The following is a 13,451-nucleotide window of genomic DNA, read 5'->3' as shown; positions in this document are numbered from 1 at the left end:
TCCTCGCACAGCTTAAGTAACTTACATATTGAAGGAAAAACTGATACTGAGTCAGGGTTACTCTTTGACACTTCCTTTCTCTCTGAATCTGTGACCCCTCAAGGCCTGGCTCTAAGTCCTTATCAGCCCCAAACTCGAGCTTATGCCTCCCAAGCCCCATGAGGTTGACGAAAGCTCTGCTGGCTTCGCCGCCTCTTTCCCCTCACCGAGGATCAGCAAGTCTCCCCTGAGGTAAGCAGTGTGCAGAAAGTTGGCCAAACCTCAAAGAACTTTCCTATTCTCTAAGGTCCTACCCCTCGAGCACTGGCCGCCTCCATCGTTCACTTATGCCTTCACACGTTTTGTTTTTCATCTTACCCAGCTTTTCTAGCTTCTCTCAGCAGAAGCATTGGTCTGTTACAAGATATTCCATCATAGTCAGAAGCTGAGGTCCCGCTGGGGACACACAGAAGGATGGCTCCTGAGCACTGAGGGTAAAACTAAGATGAAACACCATGAATTTTTAGTGAAATGGAGCAATAAGGACAAGAGGAGGAGGGAATTCAGAGTAACAACAAGAAAATGGTGGGAGAGGTGAATGATGGGATGTAGGATGTCTGTGAAAGGGGTGAGGGCAGAAGAAGGTTGAAAGAAAAACACGTTCCACAGGGTTGGGAGCCAGTAATGATTATGGCCTTTCTCTAACCTCAAATCACCACACAGGCAGCTAGTGCTCAACTCAATGGACCAGATCCAAAACTTCAAAATTGAAGTCCTGACTATTAATATGAAGTGTGGCTAGAAAGTGTCTTAGACGTGTGACCACAGCTTGTCTCCCCACTGGACTGCAGCCTTCACCCAGGGAGAGCCCCTGCGTGGCTCATGCAGCCCCTAGCACAGTGCTTTGCACAAGCAGGCATGTTAAAAGTCTATTGAATGACTAAATTAATGCTCCACTTAAAACCTGAATAACAATTTGTGAAAACCATGAAATTATTTAGATCCTAGATATACTTTGAAAGTGGAGCTAGTAGAGCAGAATTTCCCGCTGTGGGGATGTGAGGGAAAGAGATGGATGGAGGATGACATTAGCCCAAGCAATCGAAAGAATGGATTGGACGTCAACTGAGATGAAGAAGGATGTGGGTGTTGTAGGTTTGAACAGGGGACAGGAGAGAGTTCGGTTTTCTATATGCGTACTTGCAGAGATCCACTAAGGATCCAAGTTGAGATGTCAATAGGCAGTGAGATGAGTCCATAGTCTTTAGTATAAGGTGGTGGTTAAAGCCTTAAAACTGGATGAGATTACTGCAGGGCGTGTTGGCTATCTTCCCTTTCCCTATTTCCACTTCCCATCCATCTCCACCCTGTTTTCTACCCCAGGAGACTGGCCCATTTGGATTTTGTCAATGAGATTTCTGACTTCCATTTGGAGTCAGCCAAGGGAAGCATCAGCAAGAGATCAAAGGGTGCAAGGAGAGGATGTGGGGCTATTGACTTCCCCAGACCCTCCCCTGCTAAGCTGCTTTGTGTCAACTCTGTCCTTACATCAAAGGCTACAGCCCCCACAGTCAGACCACACATTCTGCTACCCTTTCAGGTTCCAGTAACCGTTCCTGCTTTCAGCCCTGTAGGCTCTCTGCTGTTTGCAACTCCAGAACACTGCAGTAGCTATTGTGAATGTTTCTACACTGTGCTCACACCTTTATAAAAAGTCTCATTATTAAACTGTCCTCAAAGTACCCTGATATTTCCTGTCAGGTCCCTCACCAAGGCAGGGAGAAGATACAGGTATAAATTTAAGGACTGGGACCTGGGTGGTCAACCTAAGAGGCTGAGAAGAGCAGGAGTAGGCAATGGAGGCTGCGAGGAAGCAGCCAGGGAGGTAGCAGGGAACACCAGGAAGTGTGGGCAGTGTGGACACCAGGTGAAGAAAGCATCTTCGGAGGGGCCACCAACAGTGTCCACAGTATGCCCAGGTCATGTGAGACCTGACGGAGAATGTGCCATCAGTTTGGCAACATGGAAGTCATGGGGCACCTTGACAAGAGCAGTTTCGGTGGAATGGTGATGGAACACTTCGATGCACAGGGGTCACAGATAGAAAACGAGGGGAGATTCTGCTGATCTCTTCCCAAAGGCAGTAAGGAATCGTAGTTTCTGGAAAGTGAGATCTAAAACAATATTTAAGTATATTTTTAATCAGCACAGCACTATGCAAATATAGGGATCCCAAATAATAGTGACAGCCACCACTAAACAGGCACCAAGAGCTGGGCTCAGGGCCAGGTGCTTTGCATATATTGTCTTATTTAATCTTCATAACAATCCCATGAGAGAGAATTATTATTCCCATTCCACTGATTCATTTGACAGATATTTATTGGATACCTACTATGGGTTAAGTACTGTTCTAACTTATGTAAAAGAAAATACATCAGTTATCAAAAGAGGAAAATGTGTCTGTGTTAATGGAACATAGGGTTCAAAGGAGGGAAGGCAACACAGAGAAGTTACTTAATGTTTCCCAAGTTCAGAAAGCTAGGAAGTAGAGGAGCTGGAATTTGGATAAAACACTATTTTTTTCCAGCACATTGCTTTTACTTTGAAATAGCATACAAACAAATTTACAATTTTAAAAGTTGTGTAAGAAAAAAAAAATAAGGCATGACTTTAAACTTTCTATAGGATAAACACAATTGCCACAGCAAATCTCAATCCATATTCAAATATGAAACATACAATGGCCCAAAATTTGTGAATCACTAAGGTAAGAAGCTCAAATATCAAGTAATTCTGTCCAGGAAAGCCACCAGCAGTTTACTACATTTGAACTCCACCAGAAGTGCGCGCGCACACACACACACACACACACACTTTCGTATTCACCTATCTGCAAGGGGAGCAGAGAGTGACCTGGGCACTGTGTGGCTTTAGGCAAGTCAGAGGAAGGGGTGGATTTCTAGAAGAAAGTACCCGAGAGCAGCTTCTAAAGCTGAAAAGCTTGTGTAATGGCAACAGTTACAAAGCCTATGACTCTAGGATTTCCCAAACCCTTCCCTGAAACAGAGCCAGGGGAGGTAGTCGCTGAAGACCTGGACTCTTCCAGCACTGGCATGGGGCGGAGGAGGAGGCGCTGGGTGCTTGGGAGGGAGAAATGGGCTTGCTCATTGGGAGTGCAAGTCTTTGTGACACAAAATGACAGGAAGGTGACAAATGGTCATTAAATTCCATTTTCATGGTTAGAAAAGTCTCAGTGCTCCATTTATTTGTTTTTAATCTTCTGGGTGGATGTCTCTTTTCCATAGGCACGAATGCTTGACGGGGCCTCAGCTAATCAACTCTGGGGGTTTCTGACTCCACCCAGGTATGATGGAAGATAGCACACGTTTCTCACACAACTGCCAGGCTTTGATTGTACTGTACATCCTACTGCCTTATGGCTTTTAATCTCTGTGAGCTCTGTATGCTCAAAGAGAAGCTTTCAAAATCATTTACCTTAAGCTCTCCAGCTGCTACCTTTCAGTGTGTGTGTCCAGCCAGAAGATGAAATTCCCATGAGCAAATCTGAACTCTAAGCCTTCAGGTAGATATGCAACATGGCCTTCCTGATGGAATCTCCAGGGTTTCCTACGTTCTAGAAAGGGGAGAAAAAAGGGACCCTCCACTGTCGATCACCTACTATGTACCAGAGGGCCCAACAGACAACTTATAAGCATCCCCCTCCATTTATTATCTCTGTTTCACAGACAAGAAAATGTGTCTGAGGGAGCACATGAGCTATAAAACCACCACACTGTCCGCATTCCCAACTGCCCTGAAGAGCCAAAATCCATATGCTGTTACTCCAGACTGCAGCTCCCACCCCATACAAACATACAAACACACACACAAACACTCATACATCCCTAACTACAAGTCTTTAACCCACCTTTGCCACCTACACTGGACTGCAAAAGTAGAAATTTCCAATCCAGTGTGTACCTCTATACACATCATATTCATGTGTCCCAAGTCCCTGATATAAAATGGCATAGTACTTGCATATAACCTGCACGCCCCAAACTCTCTGGAACTAGACTGAATGGCCCAAGCCTCCATGACATGGGCCTGTAATCCCACTGTTCATCCTACTTGGAGAAGAGATCTCAGAGCCTTTTTCCCAATTCAGTCATCCCTGTGACAAAGTAGCATCTAAAAAGCACACTGAATTAAGGGCTCTCAGCCTCACAATGATACCCACCACTTTTCCAGATTTCTTTTCTGCTCTTGCCCTAAACTTTGACTACAGTTTGCCCCTTTGCATTCTCAAAATTCAAGAACTCCCACAAAATGACACTCACTTGACTTCTTATTAATGTCCAAGTGACAAGCTAAGTACCAGTGATCTCCTCTGGTCCCTGCTTGCCCTCTTGCTGAATGACGTAATGAAAGGGGAGCCACAGAGTTCAGAGCTCTTTTGGTGCTCAGTGAAAAGAGGCAATACATTTAGGAAAATGTCTTCCTCCCACAAAGTTGTCTCTGCTCTCAGAGGGCCTATTTTGCCTTCTCTTTGACCTGAGTCAACTTTCATTTTTAATCACTTCTCCATGGTATAATCAGAATGCCCATGAGTGATTCCTAGGTAGAAATGGGTACCTTTGGGGGAGAAGTCAGGCTTCCCACGCAGCAGTTTACTGATGGGATGCCCACACCTGGTCAAGCAGCACACAACCCATAGATCAACCCAAGATCCACCCTACAGGCTCGCTGGGTCCTGATGGGCCCCCATCAGGAATATAGGACACCGACATCCTGAAACCACACAGCCACGTGTTGTTTTCGAAGGTGAGTTGCCCTCTCCATCACTCCTTCAAATGTTCCCCTCACGTGTGGTGAAATTCAGCTCCTAGATTGACTTCCCATGCCTTAAATGATGGTGGGCTTTCAAAATTCCTTGCACTCCTTTGCCTCCACTGGGCCAGCCATCTGTCTTGGCTGATAAAACCTTGCTAATGCAAGTTTTATTGGCTCACACTGATGCCCACGCTTCCGTTTTGCCCACCTTGCAGCTAAATCCTGAGTATGAGGACTAGAGAGTGTTTTCACTTCTTGATTTTTTAATTCATTAAGGACCTTTGTGATCTCCCTGAAAAATGTCTCAGTTACCACACTCAGCCTTCAGAGTGACTAGGAAGGCTGTGGTCATGATGAAGATGTCCTCTGCACAAGGGGAAGAGTGACCCAGGGAACTATGAGCCCGAGGTTATCAAGACTTACAGGGCTGAAAGCCCAGAATAACTCAGTGTTATGTGTTTTTAAGGGAACCAGTAAAGACCATTATAGTTACTCAGGCAATGGGATTTCTGCCACAAAGTGCCCACCTCTATAAATTTCTATTTATGATCTTCATTTTAAGCCCTAAGTAATAGTCAGATTGTTGTGTAAAGCCCTAAATTCTCCTCCAAAAGAAGATTGTGCCAAACACATCTAACTGAGTCCTTGCTACTGAACAGCTCATTCTCTTGTCCAGAGATAGTCCTTGAGTCAATTCCTCTGGAAATCTTACCAAAAGTAGAAGAGTTGACTGGATTTGAACACTCAGGAGCTAAACAGGATGGGAGGGGACGAGTTACCCATAAAAACACACCAACCAACTGGCTTCGACTCACTTGAAATACGGGAGATTCTGAAAGGCACCTTTTCATGCAAAAGAAATTGAACAGGACAACACTCAGTTAAAGTCCATGAATGCTCATGACAAAGGCCAACAGTACGTCCAGCAGAAGTGAGTACAAATAGGGAGACACTGCATTGAAAGGACTGAAAATTAAATTATTGCATGCAAAGCATGCACCTTGTATGGAAACAGAATCTTATCACCACACCATCTTTGTCTATTAGTACATAAAATTTTAAATGATATTTGTAATCATGTCTCAAGAACTTTAAGTGTTGGAGTTTCCACAATGGTGACCAGTCACATAAGAAAGAGACAAAAACAAAAACAAACAAGCAGATGGCTCCCTTGGCAGGGCTATCTTTACAGGAACAATAAGGATGGGAACCTCCCTAATAGGTATCCAGGGTTCAAGGATCCATGCCCCAGGGGTCATTGTGAATTCACAACATTGGTCCTCATGCATATATATCTGTCATGTACAATAGGGAGACCAGGGCAAATCCTTCATAGCACTGACATCCCTGACAAGCTAATTAATAATCAGTACTTTATTAGGCTATTGTGATTTCATAGTGGCGATGTCTGTTTCACTCTCCAAACTTCCAAATGAATATCCACTAAAATATATTTAAAAGGCCAATACTAGGAACATTTGTTATTAATTTTTAACTTATCCATCTATCTATATTATGTGCATATATAATATACATATCCATCTTTTAAATTATTTTGTTTGAATCATTATTGCCTTTGCTTGCTTTAACTGTCAGAAACAATTGTTAGCAATCTCTAACTCCATCATCCCATCCTTAGCCCTTCCCAATCTACTCCCACCAGCCAAACAAATCTGCTCTGGGACCAGTTTCCAGTATTCTCAACTGAGCTTCATGGTAAAAAATAAACATGATCAAATAATTGTGTGATGGCAGTTGCTGAAGATTCTTATAACAACAAACTAGCAAGATTTTTGAGGAACAAATGATCACTCCAAATATCTCTGACGTGAGCATATGAAAACATGCTTGAAAATTGATCATATCATAGGCCACAGGGAAAATCACACTAAATTCCTCAGTAAGCTCCAGTGGCATTGGGACCAAGTTTCCCATGGGGGTGGCCAACTAGCTAAGCACCTTTATGTTAGATTTTCCTCGTGCACTTTGCCAGCTCCACACTCCTACACCCTGGATACTACCCCAAATAAACCATCTGCCCACAAGTCCTTGTTTCAGGCTTTGTTTTCCTAGGAAACAAAATCTAGAATTTGCTCTCTCTTTTGCACTTATTGTCTCTGTCCTGATCAATTTGGACTCTATGCCCAGTAGTGAATTCAGTGCATAGATTTGTCCTGCAAGGGGATTGTAGTTTGTTAGTTTTGACAGTTCATAGGATCCAATCCGCCCTAACCCTCACCCAGAAACTGGAGGTTGCGAAGTGCTCCAAGTTCTTCTGGTCCCAGACCAGCCAGCAGCACCACCCTATGGAAACACATTAGCAGTTTTGAGGCTTTAGCTCTAGATCTGTCAGAAACCCCTCTGCTTTTCTTCCATTTCCACCTGTGTAGTTGCTGACAGTAAGCAGATTTGGTTACTGTGTATAATTCGCTTGTATTTGGGTGTTCATGTGACTATCTTCTCACCCACTTCTATGTGGGGGGTTCATATGAATACCTTCTCACAGGGCTTTTACTGTAGATTTCTCTATGCATTTCGTTCGGCTCTCCTAGTGGCATTCCATTCTATTCCACAGCCACACAGGGTGGGAATGATATATTTACTAAATAGTCTGCAAAATCAGTGTTTGAGACAAATAGTGGTCATCTTTTTACAATATATACTAAAATAAGTTGCAAATGAATGGAGATAAATGTTAAAATATAAACACAGTAAGAAGAAACTGTAGGTAATCCTGTATCTTATTTGTGAAGACGAAAATATTTTTATAAGCTTAAAATTCTAAAATGCAAAGAAAAAACAGATAGATTCATTTATATAAAAATGTCAAAATCTTGGTATAAAAGAATGAAAAACAAGTTAAACATTAAACTATGCAAGAAAAATACTGGAAGTTAACATGGCAGGCAAAGGATTAATATTTTTAATATATAAATGCTATGAAATAAATCAGTATAGATGATGCTAAAATCTAGATAGAAAAATGAACATAAGGCATGAACATATAATTTGTAGTAAAAGAAATACAAATGACTAATAAATGGATGAGAAATTTTCAAGCTCTCTAGCAAGCAAAGAAAGTGCAAATTAAAATAATAGTATAATATCTTTTTCCCTCAAATTACCAATATTTAAAAATCAGGTAATGCCTTTTCCTAGCAAGGATACTGGAGAACTGGCATTTTTAAGAACTGCTATTGAGAATTAAATTGGTACAATATTTCTGGAAATCAATTTGGCAACGTGTATTAAAGGGTTAAAAAATATGCCCTTTGACTAAATAGTTCTACTTTCAAGAATCTATCTTAATTAAAGAATCAGAAAAGCAGACAGATATTTGTGACATGAATGTTCATATTAATGTCACTTATAATAACAAAACATTAAATTATCTAAATATCCAAAACAGAATATTTCAGAGTTGCTAAAATGTATTATTTGAAGAATAATTATATATATCAAATATTAAAAATATATTATTAAAAGATTCAAAAGTAATATACTTTCATTTTAATTTGGGTTGTATGCTTATATGTGGTTTTGTTTTCTTCCTTACACTTTTTTTCTATTTTCAAAGTTCCCTAATATGAGAAAATGTTGCTTTAATCACAAAAAATTAAACGATCAGAATGTTGCTTAGTAAAATACAGAATCAGAGCAAAAGGAGGTGGTCTATAAAGATATGTCATATTTGCCAATTGCCGGCAACTTCCATGCATCATCCTTCTCCATTACAAGGAGGAACCTGTGCACAGACTAGATTTGTCTATCCATCTTGGCAACCCCTACCCAGGAAACATATTAGAAAATATTTACTCTCCAATTCACCTTTTTCTAAATTCTTTGAGCACTGTAGACTTTCTCTTTGCTCTTGTTAGGTCACACTTCTTTATTTAAACCTATTTTCAAATCTTAATCAGTCAACCTAGTTGGATCCTAAGATATCTTTAACTCCTTTTTCTGTATCTTGGTCCCACTCTTTGACAGTAGGACCTGTGAATGCTGACATGGATGTAATATCCAGGAAACCAGAATGAGCCCCAAATAGGGGTCATCACTGATGGGGGGGTTAGCAGGGAGTGGTCCAAGAAACAGTGAATCAAAGAGCTGGGTAGACTTCTGAAGGAAGACTCATGTGAAAGGGCTAGACCAGTGGGTCTCCTAGCATTCAGAGTTTTAAAATACAGATGCCTGCATCTCCCCACAAGAGGTATTAAAAATGTTCCCATTGAATTCACCAGTGACCTTACCACTAAATCCAATGGGCACTTTTTAATCTCATAGTGACTGAATTCTCAGGAGAATTTGACACTTGCCTGGGAAAACTCTCTCCACTGGGCTTCTACGGCCCTATGCTCCCTTCCTCTGTGGCCAAGGCTTTGCCAGCTTCTGCTACACGACTCATCCTTTAAATGATGATGTTCCTTGAAGCTCACTTCTCTTTTCTTGCTCCACAAACTCTCTCTAAACAATACCATATCTTAACTTACTATATACATACCAAAGACTTCTATAAATATATTGATATCTTCAGTTTTAATACTCTCTTCTGAGCTCAGAAACACAGTAGGTGATTAGTAAATGTTCATTGAATTAATGAAAAAATCAATTATAAACATTTCCAAAATATATATTAATAATTACTTTCACTTCGATAGCATTTTAGATAAGTACATTCTTGGTGACATGAAATCATCTGTATCTCATGATCAATATCTCCAAACCATTTTTTTATGTAGTCAGGAAATCCCACACAGTTTGAAAAGGGTTCTTTTGGATGATCTGTCTTCATTTTGACTTGTGAATTAGTCATTTCACATATTGTTGTTTATCCCACAGTATCTGGTATAGTCATTTACACATAGAATTCAATGAAGATTTATTTATTGTGCTTTTGATTTTGTTTATACCTTAATTTAGCTAGAAGAGGTAAAAATGAAATTTGAAATTTGAGGTATTTCTATTCCATATAATCTGATATAATTTTGTATGGATTGATCCCACATAACAACATCTCCAAATTTTTACTTTTTTGCTTTGGACTATTCAACTTTGGGCTATATTCTTTGTAGAAACTAAAAACATCACAAGTGGTTTAGATACACTTGTGATACACAAGTGATACTCTTTAGGAGAATAGTATATAGCTTTGACAAGCCCAGTAACTGAAATCAAGCAATTAGAGACTGTCATAATTGCACAGAAATTATATAGAAAATAAACCACTTATGAATATTTACATAACCAATGTTTTTTAATGAATATTTAACTACAAAAGTGTTTGTTTTATTATGTATTTTACTCTGCTCCATATCTTATCTCATTTCTTCCAGTAATAATACTGCCTTCATACTTTTTACAGAATAATTTGGAAAAGAGATATCCTTTCTTTTAATAATTTTGAACTGTAAAGATCTTCTCCAAACTACTTCCAATACATAATCACCCCTGTCTTAGAATATCTTTTTTACCCATAATCAGGAGAAGCAGAATTCCAAAATAACATATAAAAAATAGATTGACTAATATAATAAAAGTGAACTCAAACTTATTTCAGAATTCTACTTTCTTTATTTTCAGTGCAGATGTTTGGACTGGGGTGATATAGACGGGTCTATGTATATATAGATCCTTCCTTCACTTTTTTCTAGAATAGGGACTGCCCTAGATCAGTGGGGTCAAATTTGTACAAAAAATTATTCAAATGTGAGAGAAAAAATAGCCACTCTTTCTTATATAATTGATTTATCTACCTCTTGAGCTCCTACTCAGTGGGGAAATACGGGGAAAGATGAGATGGGTGAGTGACACAGGGACTTAAACCTAAATCAGGGAAAGTAATATGCTCTCGTCTATTTCAAATAAGTCTCTTTTAATATTTTTTTTCCTTTAAGGTAACCAGTTTCTTCCCACCTGTCTTCTCAAAATGACATCTTGGTGAAGTTTGTTTTTACCTAGTAGGGCCAATAGTACACCTTCACCTCAGAAATGAGGTAACAGAAGTCAGAAAGAAATAACAATTTTAAAAAATCATTTCAAAAATGAAGACTAGACTAGAAGAAATACAAAGCAACATGACAGTGATGGTACAAGAGAACTAGAAGGTGAAAAAATGGTAAATTTTTCACACTAAAAAGAAAAGTAGATATAAAAAGGATTCAAGAAAATATGACAAATATTGAAAATAGGCAAAGAAGATTCATTATATAGATAACAGGAGTCCCAGAAAAAGAAACTCAAAATAAAAGAGCAGAATAAATACTGAAAAATATAACTCAAAAACAACTTTCCTGAAATTTAAAAAAAAAAATTGAAACTATATATGGAAGTATGTACCATGTACCTGAGAATAATGACCCATAATGACCAATAAGTCATATTTCAGTAAAATTACTAGACTTTAAAGAGAACAGAAAAATCCTGTGGTCTTCAGGCAAAACTAGTAAATAAATTAAAGTAAGTTGCCTTCAGAATTTCAGAATATTTAACAACAATGCTTATGCCAGAGAAAGCGGGCTAACATATTTAAGACACTCAAGGAAAACTATGAACGAATAATTACATAACCAGCTAGACTTACTTTCAAATATAAAGGCAACCGAAAAACTGACATACCAAGAACTTAGGAAATATTTTTTCCATTAACCCTTACCGAAGAACATACTAAAGAATGAACTTCAAATTGATTAAGAGACATCAAAATAAGGACTGGCGAATATTAAATACATATTTACTTGTAGAACTACATTATGTTTAGGATAAAAAGGAGAGAGAATAACATACAATGGCTATATGATCAGACAATGTAGATCTGATAAAATTGCAAAGAGTAGGGGAGAATGGAGAGCACATATGCTAAAGCAATTTTAACTAGTGGTGGTAGTGTGGTATTACTATGAGTATTATGAGACTATGTGTACAATGTGGGAAATAGAAAATAAATACTTATGAAATTTTCTAATTCTATTATTCCTCAAGTCCTTGAGAACCAGGAGTCTCAGATTCTTACTATGGAAAAACAAGACACAGAAGTAACATAAAAGATTAAGAAAACCCCCTATATATCTGAATTTGAACTAAAAGTATCAACACGAACTCATCAACACAGCATATACTAGGCAGAGCTGAATATTAGCTCTGCCTACTAAGAGCCTAGAAACACCCAGATTATGGTCTTAAAATACCCTTTCCACTGACAGCCCTGAATTTCTTTGGGATGTGACTGATTCCAGGTCTGGGGCAGGAAATGAACAAGATGAGCCTAGAACACTTTGTTATACCAGGTAGTAAGGAAGCTATCAAAGACTACTAGGGTCATATCAAAAATACTCAGAAACCAACTTGAAGAGACTCCCCCTGGCCAAAAAGGGAACAATTTGAACTTCAAAGGGATAACTGCAATCAATTAGGCCCATGCAATCAATGGGTTCATAATGATATTTTTAAAATCAAATTGTTCACCTTCAGAGAGTGATAGGAAAACAATTCATCACCTTGAAAACTAGCAAATAAAGGGGAAAAAAAAAGTATTTATCATGTCTTTCTATATGAACCAGACCACTCAATAACCAAATTGTAGATGAGTGAAATGTCTCTTTATAAAGAGTTTACAATAAATAAACTGTAACGAATAATAGAATTAAAATATCACTATTTCCAAATCCCAGGGAATTAATAAATCTAGGCATTGAGCATCCACAGCTGCAAACATCACAAAAAGAAATGAGCAGACGTTATGTGTCTCCTTACAACAGAACACAGATCACTTACAGTCTTGGAAAAAGGACTAAGTGTGATTCTGATTAAGACTTTGGATCCAACTACCAATTTGAAGGAATTACAAAAGATGGAGGAAATGTTGGATTGCACAATGGTTATGCAATCAAAAAATCCACACTTCAGATAATTCTTTGGGTCAGATGCAACAGATGAATTTTAAAAGAAAGAAAGAGATGGATGGAAAACTAAAGATTAAGGGACTTAGCAGTTGTAATTTTTTTTAAACGGGCAAGACTATAGTGTCTTGGCCTTTTGGCTAAGATCGAGTGTGGTGTCTATTGATGTACATTTGGAGAAATATTTAAGTAACACAAATGATTGAGCGCTAAGTTAGTTTATATTATCATAGAAATGTAGTAGTGTACTGTTAGGGGAGGCAGGACTTAAGACTGGGGTGGGCCTTGTAGAAGGGCTTCTGGAATGACTAGATAAGTTCTGTCTATTGACCTGATTGTTCAACTTATAACTCATTAAGCAAACATTTTCTTGCCGCTTCTTTTGCATCAGGTTTATTTTAAAATACAAGTGTTTTTTAAAAGTCTACGTGGGTAGCCACTATTCTTTACAGCTTCTCTATTGTGCTATTAAAGCAGACATGGGGACTTTATGATAAATATAAAACTAAGAACAATATAAGGCTGCATTTTTTACACTAAAATTTTGAGTCCAAAACTAACTGAACAAGTAGAAATAAAGAAGATGTAAAGTTTTCGTGAAAAGAACTTGGGAGTTTTCTTTTGCAGTGAGCTCAATGTGTGTTAACAGTGTGAACAATTCCTAGGCGCTAACTTGGCTTTTGGCACATTAAAAATCTGCTGGTGGGAATGCAAACTAGTGCAACCCCTGTGGAAAGCATT

Source organism: Lemur catta, chromosome 13, assembly GCF_020740605.2.
Source record: "Lemur catta isolate mLemCat1 chromosome 13, mLemCat1.pri, whole genome shotgun sequence".
Lineage (NCBI taxonomy): Eukaryota > Metazoa > Chordata > Mammalia > Primates > Lemuridae > Lemur > Lemur catta.
Note: the sequence above shows the minus strand (reverse complement) of the source record.